Raw genomic sequence first — 11,921 nt, 5'->3', positions numbered from 1 at the left:
TCAAATCATTGATGCTACGGCAGGTTGTGCACGCTTAAGTTTCTTGGATGCTTATTCCGGGTATCATCAGATTAAGATGGCAGTTAAGGACCAGGAGAAGACGGCGTCCATCACTCCCTTTGGGGCCTTCTGCTATGTGTCTATGCCCTTTGGACTCAAGTGTGCACAGGCGACTTACCAGCGTTGTGTGCAGAATTGTCTTCATAAACAGATCGGGCGCAATGTTCACGCTTACGTGGACGATATTGTGGTTAAATCCATCAAGGAGGAAACCCTGATAGATGACTTAAGGGAAACCTTCGACAATCTCCGGGTCTATAAGATGATGCTTAACCCGGCCAAGTGTGTTTTTGGTGTTCCTGCAGGCAAACTATTGGGCTTCTTGGTTTCTGACAGAGGCATTGAGGCTAACCCGGAGAAGATCAAGGCCATCACTTCCCTGGCTAAGCCGGCGTGTGTAAATGACGTTTAGCGTTTGGCGGGTCGCATCGCTGCTTTAAGCCGGTTTATAAGCCGTTTGGGTGAGAAGGCTATGCCCTTATATCAGTTGATGAAGAAAACTGACAACTTTGTCTGGAATGATGCAGCTAATACCGCTTTTGAGGATTTGAAAAAGCAACTGGCAGAGCCCCCCGTCCTTGCTGCTCCGGTTGATAAGGAGCCCTTGCTACTGTATGTGGCGGCAAACGCACGAGCCGTCAGCGTGGCTATTGTGGTGGAGCGCAAGGAGGCGGGTAAGGAGCATCCGGTTCAGCGGCCGGTTTATTATGTCAGCGAGGTGCTCATTGAGTCCAAGCAGCGGTACCCGCATTGGCAGAAGCTCGTGTATGGGGTGTTTATGGCGAGCCGGAAGCTTAAGCATTATTTTCAGGGTCATCCCATCACTGTGGTCAGTTCCGCCCCTCTTGGTGATATTATCCAAAACAGAGAGGCTACAGGGAGAATTGCTAAGTGGGCTATAGAACTTGGACCTCATGGCCTTAAATATGTGCCACGCACTGCTGTTAAGTCTCAGGCCTTGGTGGATTTCATCAATGATTGGACAGAGTCACAAGTGCCCGAGCAAAAGCCGGATAACACTTATTGGACTATTCACTTTGATGGGTCCAGGCAGCTGGAGGGCTCGGGGGCTGGTGTTGTCTTGGCTTCCCCTAAAGGTGACAAATTCCATTATGTGCTACGGTTGATGTTTCCTTGCACTAACAATGCGGCTGAATACGAGGCTTTGCTCCACGGTCTTCAGGTGGCTAAGGAGATGAGCTTAAGCCGGGTGAGGTGCTTTGGTGACTCAGACTTGGTGGCTCAACAAGTATCAGGCACCTGGGATTCTAAGGATCCTCTAATGGCGGCTTATCGCCGCGAGGTTGATGCCATTGCTGGGCACTTCCAGGGATACCAAGTGGAGCATATTGATCGTAGGAGGAACGAGGCGGCTGATGCGTTAAGCCGGCTAGGCTCTCAGCGAAAGCCGGTGCCGCCTAACACTTTCCTGGATGTCCTGTATAACCCTTCGGTCAAGTTGCCTACAGAGGAGGACTTGGCTATCCCTGACCCGGAGGCGCGACTGGTGGCGGCTCTTCATGTCATACCAGACTGGACAATGCCATATCTGGCTTATATAACCCGGGGGGAATTGCCTGAGGATGAAACTCTGGCCAGGCAAATAACCCGGCGGGCTAAGTCAATGATTGTTATCGACGGCGAGTTGCATCATCGCAGTGTTTCAGGGGCATTTCAGCGTTGTATCTCCCCTGAGGAAGGTCAAGAGATCTTGCGCGAGATCCATGAAGGGGATTGTGGCCATCATGTCAGTTCAAAATCTCTTGTGGCCAAGGCTTTCCGTCATGGTTTTTATTGGCTGACGGCTCACGCTGATGCAGAGGATTTGGTCAGTAAATGTGATGGTTGCCAAAGGTTCTCACGACGGGCTCATGTGCCGGCTCAGGAGTTGAGGATGATCCCAATCACTTGGCCCTTTGCGGTCTGGGGGCTTGATATGGTTGGGCCTTTTAAACGATCCAAGGATAAGAAGACCCACCTCTTGGTGGCCATTGACAAATTCACGAAGTGGGTGGAGGCTGAGCCAGTTAGCAAGTGCGATGCAGCCACGGCGGTTCAATTTATGAAAAAGGTGATTTTCCGCTTCGGCTTTCCGCACAGCATCATAACTAACAATGGCACCAATTTATCCAAGGGCGCTATGGAAGAATTTTGTCAACGGGAGCATATCCGACTTGATGTTTCCTCAGTGGCTCATCCCCAATCCAATGGTCAAGCTGAGAGAGCTAACCAGGAGATTCTGAAGGGCATCAAACCCCGGCTTTTGGTCCCTTTGCAACGGACGCCGGGTTGTTGGGTGGAGGAGCTGCCCTCCGTCTTATGGAGCATCAACACTACTCCTAACAGGTCTACTGGCTTCACGCCTTTCTTCATGGTTTATGGAGCAGAAGCAGTCCTCCCCAGCGACATCCGTCACGATTCGCCTCGTGTGGCGGCTTATGTTGAGACGGATAATGAACAGGCGCGCCAAGATGCTCTGGACTTGTTGGACGAACAACGTGATGTGGCGGCAGCCCGTTCAGCGATTTACCAACAAGACCTGCGCCGTTATCATAGCCGCCGGGTCAAATCCCGGGTCTTCCAGGAAGGCGACCTTGTGCTCCGGCTCATCCAGGATCAAACTGATGCACACAAGTTATCCCCACCTTGGGAAGGGCCCTTTGTGGTCAGTAAGAACTTGCACAACGGGTCATATTATCTCATTGATATTCGGGAACATAAGGATTCGCGTAAATCTGAGGAGGAGACCCGTCGGCCATGGAATATAGCTCAGCTTCGGCCTTACTACACTTGAGCTGCCGGCCCTCGTGGTGTACATATTTATCTCAGACATGTATATATTATGATAAGCAATAAAGCAGGACATCTGTCCTTTTTCTCCTCCAATTATGTGTGTGTCATTTTTTACATGCTAATTTGAAAGGAGGATCCGGCTTATGATCGTATTCTAGTCTAGCCGTAAGCAGTAAGGTCACTTGGGGGCTTCCTGTTCAAACATGGGTCGTATTCGAACCAAAGAGAACATAGCTGTCGATACCCATTTGATTGGCAAAGTGTCGAGCTCATTGGGAGGTTGCCTTTGGTCATATTTGAATCATAGTGTAACCCCTCTGAGAGCCGACGTGGATCGTATTCGAATCGGCGTCGTTAAACAATTTTCAGAATCACTTGGGGGCTTCCTGTTCAAACATAGGTCGTATTCGAACCAAAGAGAACATAGCTGTCGATACCCTCTTGATTGGCATCGCGACACCCACTGGGGGCTATATGATCGCATCCGAATCTTAGCTTAACCCCTTTGGACCGGGTTTCTGGTCGTATTCGAACCGGAAGCCCCTAAGTTTTTATATTTTATCACAAGTCTACTCTGATCATGTCAAAGTATGTACTGCCGGGTCTCACTTGCCGGCTTAATTTTGGTTTATCTTGTTAAACATCAGGGATGTCATCAAGACAGGTAAATTCGAGTTAAGGTACCAACCAAGCTACCCGGGTTATTTAAACCAGAAGTATGCTTACAGGCCGTTAAGTGTGTTATCACGGCTATGTTCAGAGTATAGTTAACGACCAGTCTTTTTTGGTTCGTATTCCGGGTTATCCATTTTAAACACCTGATTCTCAGGGCGGTAAGCCGCCTTGAGACTTGTGATTTGCCTTTCTATGCAGATACTTGAAGATACTTTTTAAGGTTGAGAAGGACAAAGGGATAATTATGACCCGGAGGAACACCAAAAGAATAACTTCAAGGGGTTTCAGCATTCATTACGTGCACGATGGCACGGCAGAGATAAATTGTTGCACTTATTCTATTACAAAAATCCTTCAGAGTCTCAAGGGTGGAGCGTTGCTCGGTGAACCGCCGGCCGCTTTATGACGCCTGCTGAGTTGAAGTCCCCGGCTCGTCTTCTGCTCCGGCTGACCCCAAGACCTCGAAGGTTGACGACTTCCAGTCGATGCCGCTGAGAGCTTCAAACTGGGCTTCTTCGTCGATTAACCCGGCCGGGTCAATCTCGGGGGCGAAGGTGTGCTGGCGAGCCGGAGGAATCAGACTGAGAGCTTCATAGCGAGGGGTTGGAATCCTCTGATTCTCCGCGTTGTACCCCGGCTGATACTTGGTTAAGTCGGTGTCGTTCCCGATGATGGTGGCCACCGGGCGTACAGCCTTCACACATGCCGCGAAGTCCTTCTGGTCGAAGGCGGAGCCGTCTTCCTTCAGGCTTGGGTAACCCAGGGCGATGTCTGCCGGGTCTAGCTCCGGCAGGAATGCTTTGGCCCGGCTCAGCGCAGCAATTGCTCCGGATCTTGCGGAGGCTCGGCGTAGCTCCTGGATCCGCTGTGGCAGAACAGCGAGCCGGCGCAGGACCTCGGCCAGATGGGTTGGCACCTCGTTGGATAGGGCCACCACAGCTAAGGCGCGCTGTGACCCGGTGTAGAGTTGTTCCACCAGGGTGTACACGGCCTTTAACTTGGTGACCACGCTCTGATTGAGGTTGGCACTCCTGGGACCTGTTTAATAAAGATCAGATAAGCCGGTGACAAGGATGAATCATAACATATACAGACTTGATGAAAGCCGGCGAGGCGACTTACCGAAGATAGCAGCCACCATTTGGGAAACCTGGCGCTTTAGGCCGGAGAGCTCAGCGGTCTTCTCGGTGAGGGCCTTCTCCGCCTGTTCGGCCCGGGTCACCAGTGCGGTTTTCTCCTCAGCCCAGGCCTTCCGCTCAGCATCAAATTCAGTCTTCAGCTTCTCTTGAGCGGCGATGCTGGAGACAAACTTGGCGTTTGCCTTCCGGGTCTCCATCTCTTGTGTCTTTAGCCGGCTCTTAAGATCCGCAAGGTCCGACTCTAATTTTTTGCCAACAGCCTGCATATATTTCCGGGTTGTTAACAGTCATTATATAAGTCCCAAGCACTTTCCAAGCAAAGACACTTGGCACTTGGGGGCTAATGCATATTGAACGAATCTATCTACGTACTGCCGGTTCAGTTAAGTAAGCCGGAATCTAAGTCTACAACATATTCAAGTATAAGTTATAGACTTGGGGGCTAGCATGACAAGGATCACTATGCAGAAAATAAGAAGACAACAGAAGGTTACCTCAGATTTTTGTTGGATCTGGTTGACCATGGCGATTTCGGCGTCCCGGCTCTTGTGAACTTGGCTGATGTAGCCAGAGACGAGCTCTCCAATGCTCAAGTCGGTGTAGCTGGAGAGGTCCAGATTCACCCGGTGGGGTTGCAGCAACTCCCCCTTCGCGGAGCATTTGGCCAGCACGGTCGGTCTCCCCGGCTCAACATACTCCGTCCGGGTAATTACCACGTCCGGGTCGTCAGTTGATGGGGCGGAGCCGGAGGCCTCCGGGTTAACCGACGCTTCGGTTGTTGTCTTGGTAGTTGGGGCAGGGGCTTCAGGTGCCGTGTCCATAGGAATGGTGGCTTCGGGGGCGGCGGCAGCTGGCGGCTCTTCAGCCGTCGTCTCCGGCTCAGGCAAGTCTGGCACTTCGGCTGACCTGGTCTTCTTTGCTCTTTTGGTGAGCTTTGCCTGGGCACTGAAAAGACAGAAGTGTTAGGCATACAAAGAGTAAGTACAGACAGATAATGTAAGGAGATTGTTATTACCCGGGTGCAGTTTTGAAGGCCGGCAGACTTGACTGCATGGAGTATCCCGAAGAGGGGGAGGTCTCCTGGTAATTGGAGTCAGAAGAGTTGAGTGGCTGACGGATGACACCCGCCAACGGATGAAAAGGGTACAGGTGAGGAAAAACCTCAGTACGACGCTTCCTTGTTGCGTCGGGTAACCCGGCGGAGAGGTCGGTGTCCTTGCGGGCCCGGGTGTGACGCCGGCTTTCGTGAACCTGCTGCTTCAAAAGAAATTGAGGGTCTTGATGAGCTAACAGATGAGAAAAGCTTACTTTCCGGGTTACTCTTCGGACTTTCAGCTGTGGCAAAGGCTCCGAGTCGGAGGAAAGTGATGTTACCTCTTCAATCACCGGGTTACTGGCGCCGGTGTCATCCTGTCAATAAGTAAAATGTTGATAAGGCGGACAGCAGCAAACAATAAATATGGCAAGGGTTTAAAGGTTTAAGGGTTACCTCTGACTCGGAGCTGTCGCTTAATTGCAGCAGCTCCGAAGCCGTGGGTCTGCTTCCCTTTTTGCGAGGGGCGGCTTTCTTGGCGGCTTTCTTCGCCTTCCTGGCCTTCTTGGCCGCCTCATGGTCATATTTGACCCGCCAGAATTTGTCATCAGCCTGAGAAGTACAGTAATGAATTCTTAAAACGGTCCAGATCAAGGTGACATGCAAAAGAAGTTGAAAGATTAAAGTCAGCGGCTTACCGCTGGGGCTGGATTGATCTTGCAGAACGGGGCTAGCCCGGTCCTTCCACAGTCTGCCAGGCTCTCGTTTAACAGAGCCTTGGTCTCTTCTTCAGCAACGTCTTTTGGAAGATCATTGCGACTGTGCCTCTGCGGGTCATCCTTTCGCCCGGTGTACTCACACATTAAGCCGGGGCGGCGGCTCAATGGGATCACCCGCCATGAAATCCAGACCCGGACCAGATCAATTCGGTTCAGACTGTTGCCTAGCAGGGCCTTGATCTTGTTGATCGTTGGAAGCAGAGGCTGGCGTTCCGCGACAATAAGTTTGTCGGATAACGGGTGAGTTGGTTCCAGGCGTGTTGGGCGAAAGCCGGGCAGTGGATTCTCGTCAGCCGGGGACGTGTCTTGGCAGTAGAACCAAGTCATATTCCAGTCCTTAGGGTGGCTTGGCGGCTCTGCGTAAGGGAACAGACAGTCCCTACGTCGCTGGATGGAGATGCCGCCTAACTCTAGACTTGGCCCGTTGGCACACTCATTTTGGCGGTTCAAATAAAACAGCTCTCTGAAGAGCAGCAGACTCGGCTCTTCTCCAAGATATACTTCACAAAAGACTTGGAAGTTGCAGATGTTGGATATGGAGTTGGGTCCTATATCCTGAGGCCGAAGGTCAAAGAAGTTGAGCACGTCCCGGAAGAATTTTGAGCCGGGCGGTGCGAAGCCCCGGCTCATATGGTCCGCAAAGATCACTACCTCCCCGTCCCTCGGCTGTGGTCTTTCTTCTGACGGATCAGGGGCACGGTAGGACATCACTTCCTTCTTGGGCAGATATCCGGACTTAACGAAGTTGGCCAGGGTCTCGTCAGTGACGTTGGATCTCGTCCAGTTGCAAGTGATGGGAGCCTTGGGAGGCATGGTGAAGGTTGGTGGTCTATAATAAAGAGAAAAGTATCCGGGTCAATTATAAGCCGGAGATCTATTGTTCCAGACTAAGGTGGCGGCTTATGAAGGGGACTAATGATATGTATTCAGATATGGTGGGTTATCTAAACCGTAGGAGCATTCAGAATAAGTTGGTCATCTACGGTTTACTACAGTTAAGCCGGAAGAGTCTACAGAGCATGGTTCTCCTTAAACCGGAAAGTTCTACGGCGCGTGTTTTCTTTAAGCCGGACATGTAAGCCGCCGAGATTCAATGGTTGCAGTTTTTACTAAGTGTGGTAAAACAGGTTTCACATACTACCGTAACTTTTTTGGATCAAAATGGTCGGAGCAGAGAAAATTTTCTAGACCTAAAAAACAGAGGCAGGAGAAGTTCTTGAGGTTGAACACAGTCCTTATGCAGTAAAAAGAGGGTTTCTTGCAGATGAAATGGGTCTCAAACATCTACCGAAGTGGTTCTATGCAAGGTTAAAAGATCAACCAACTACGGTGACTACAAGAGCTACTGAGGTTTGCGGCAATGGTGATGAACGCGAAGAACACAAGATGAACCCTACAGCAGATCTATCTGACAGGGCAAAGGAGACTCACCAGAGTTGGAAAGGGCGGAGGTCGCTGCCGTGAATCTGGTCCGAATCAGGGTGATGCAGCGGCCGGGTTGATGAAGACCAGGGGCGCGACGGCGGCGGAGCTCAGGCAGAGAAGCGACGGCGCGAGGAGGAAGAAGGAGAGCGTGAGAAGAGAAGTGTTGGGCCGGCCTATTTATAAGGCAGGGTCATAAGTGGGCGCGAGATTCAAGGAGACCACGGCGTGGTTATCTCCCCCTTACGACGCCTCGATTTTCGGGAGGACAGTAAAAGCAAAGATCCGTTGCGGATCTGGCGGAGTAAAAAACGGATTTAATGGAGGATGACGTCACGGCGGATTATCCGGAGTCCAGAGGATGACGTCACTCCGGGTTATGGTCTTCACATGAATGGTGAGCCGGAGATTTTTCTCTGTCGGCAGAGTTGAAGATTGACCTGAGCAGGCTCAAGTCAATCTGGGGCCTAATGTTGAGGATATAGACCTTAGAGTCACCCGCCAGGAGGGGCCGGGTTACTCTTCGGATGATCATTGCCAGAAGCCCGGAGCCAAGTTTCAAGATGATGGGCCAGAGATGGGCTGAGACCCGGATATGGCTTAAAGCCTGTTGTTACAATCATTGTTATAGTAGACTTGTAGTGTAAGGCAAGTATTGTTTAGAGTCCGAGCCGGACGCTCTTATGAGCCGGCCGGGACTCTAAGGGCTGCTGGGCGTCAGCCTCCCTACATAAAGGGAGGACCCGGCAGCGGTTTAAGGGCGACAACAATCTCATCGAGAGCCGGGCATAGCTGTTTAGCTCCCTGGCGATCGTAACCCTAATCAATAACACCTCAAACTGGACGTAGGCTTTTACCTTCACCGTAAGGGGCCGAACCAGTATAAATCCTCGTGTTCCTCGTCCCACATAACCCCTTCAAGCTTCCTAGCTGCGATGGCTCCACGACTAAGTCCTAGCTCGAGGACATCTGCCGTGACAATTCCACGACAATATTTATTATTCCCTTTATATTCGATGAGAAGCCAAACGTGACCTTCATAGTGAGCAGGCATTCAAAGAAGATTCCCTTCTCTTCTTTGGTAAGAGCGTAGCTGGCATGACCCTGGTGTATGCCGTCTTTTCCGTGCATACATTGCTGGTCCTCCCGTGCCTCCGGTGTATCTTTTGTCTTCCCATACACGCCCAAGAAGCCAAGCAGGGTCACGCAAAGATTCTTCGTCATGTGCATCATGTCGATTGCAGAGTGGACCTCTAGGTCTTTCCAATAGGGTAGGTCCCAAAATATAGATTTCTTCTTCCACATGGTGTGCGTCCATCAGCATCATTCGGAACAGATTGTCCGCCAGGACCCTTTTCAAAGATTACCTTCAAATCCTTGACCATATCATGTACATCATCACCAGTACGGTGGCGAGGCTTCGTCCGATGATCCGCCTCACCTTTGAAATGCTTGCTTTTATTTCTTACGAGATGCCTGCTCAGAAGAAATCGATGATGTCACGGGTACACATTCTTCTTACAATTATCCAAATATATATTGTCGGTATCATCCAAACAATGCGTGCATGCGCGGTATCCCTTGTTTGTCTATCCTGAAAGGTTACTGAGAGCAGTCCAATCATTGATGGTCACAAATAGCAACACATGTAGGTCAAATTCTTCCTGATCGAGCTCATCCCACACACGTACACCTTTTCCATTCCACAGCTGTAAGAGTTCTTCAACTAATGGCCTTAGGTACACATCAATGTCGTTGCCAGGTTGCTTAGGGCCTTGGATGAGCACTGGCATCATAATGAACTTCCGCTTCATGCACAACCAAGGAGGAAGGTTATACATACATAGAGTCACAGGCAAGGTGCTATGATTGCTGCTCTGCTCCCCAAAAGGATTAATGCCATCTGCGCTTAGACCAAACAATACGTTCCTTGCGTCACCTGCAAAGTCCCCCCACTTCCTCTCGATTTTTCTCCACTACGACCCGTCAGCGGGTACTCTCAACTTCCCGTCTTTCTTACAGTCTTCTTTGTGCCATCACATCAACTTGGCATGCTCTTTGTTTTGGAATAAACATTTCAACCGTGGTATTATAGGAGCATACCACATCACCTTGGCAGGAATCTTCTTCCTGGGGCGCTCACCCCCGACATCACCAGGGTCATTGCAGTTGATCTTATAGCGCAATGCACCGCATACCGGGCACATATTCAAATACTCGTACTCACCGCGGTTGAGGATGCAGTCATTAGGGCATGCATGTATCTTCTGCACCTCTAATCCTAGAGCGCAGACAACCTTCTTTGCTTCGTACGTACTCTCGGGCAATTCATTGTCCTTTGGAAGCATCTTCTTTAACATTATCAGCAAGTTTCGAAATCCCTTGTCAGATACACCATTCTCTGCCTTTCATTGTAACAATTCCAGTGTGGTGTCCAGCTTTTTCTTGTCATCTTCACAATTTGGTACAACAATTTCTTGTGATCCTCTAACATGCGCTGCAACTTCAGCCTCTCCTTTTCACTTGCACAGTTTCTCTTTGCATCGGCAATGGCCCGACCTAGATCATCAGCGGGCTCATCTGATGCCTCTTCTTCAGCTTCTTCCCGCATTGCCGGCTCAGCTTCTTCCCCCATAGTTGTACCATCGTATTCAGGGAACCCATGGCCAGGATAGATGTCGTCGTCCTTTTCTTCTTCATCGTCTTCCATCATAACCCCTCTTTCTCCGTGCTTGGTCCAAACATTATAGTGGGGCATGAAACCGGACTCAAACAGGTGCTAGTGAATGGTTCTTGAGTTAGAGTAATTGTGATCATTCTTACAGCCAACACATGGACAAGACATAAAACCATCCGGTCGCTTGTTTGCCTCAGCCGCAAGCAGAAAAGTACGCACGCCATTAACGAACTGGGAGAGCATCGGTCATCGTACATCCATTGTCGGCTTATCATCATTACACAACACCGAAAAGACCAAATTAATACAAGTTCATACACACTTATTCTCATAAAACAACATACAAACTCTGTAGCTAAAGCATTTAAATGCAACAACAAATGCGATCAAGATCGCAACTAAGGTAACAATTGATCCAACAACATAATGATACCAAGCCTCACTATCAATGGCATATTTTCTAATCTTTCTAATCTTCAAGCGCATTTTCTCCATCTTGATCTTGTGATCATCGACGACATCGACAACATGCAACTCCAATTCCATCTTCTCCTCCTCAATTCTTTTCAGTTTTTCTTTCAAATACTCGTTTGCCTTTTCAACTAAATTTAACCTCTCGACAATAGGGTCGATTGGAATTTTCGGTTCACATACCTCCTAGATAAAAATATCTATGTCAACTTGATGGGCATAATTTGTCATAAACACGAAATTCAACAAATAGTTATAAAGGAGAATACACCACATCCGAATCATAAACCGGACGAGGGCCGACGGGGACGGATATCAAAACCATGGCACTATGTATAACAAACAACGTACGGGTAAGAAAATTATACAAGTAACTATATATCTAAATCACACAAACATGATTTTTTATATATAAAAAAGATAAGAACAAGAGGTTCACCACAAGGTGGTGCCGGCGACGGGACGGTGCAGACGATCGACGGTGGTTAGGACGAAGACGGGAAGGCACTAAGTAAACCACACCTTCATATGCAAACTAAGAGTTATTTTGAGCTCAAATTACATATAAAATCAAATAAACTACCACATATAATTCCTCCCAAACTAAAACCCACAAATCACTATACTTATAGAGCATTGCAATAGCTAATCTAGCAATGAGAGATGAAAGGACAAAGTTGCTCACCTTTGTGATCACTTGGATGGATGGGGTGCCTTTAAATTTTGACAAATTTTGGCAAAAATGGAGGATGAGCTCGAGAGGAGAGGAAGAAAACAGAGAGGAGAGGAAAGGGGAAGTACAGAGAGCTCGAGCTCGACGAAGGGTTTATATAGGATGATCTTTAATCCCGGTTGGTTATACCAACCGGGAC

Source organism: Triticum aestivum, chromosome 2D (assembly GCF_018294505.1).
Source record: "Triticum aestivum cultivar Chinese Spring chromosome 2D, IWGSC CS RefSeq v2.1, whole genome shotgun sequence".
In the NCBI taxonomy this organism is placed as follows: domain Eukaryota; kingdom Viridiplantae; phylum Streptophyta; class Magnoliopsida; order Poales; family Poaceae; genus Triticum; species Triticum aestivum.
The sequence above is the reverse complement of the archived record's forward strand: the minus strand, read 5'-3'. Positions refer to the sequence as shown.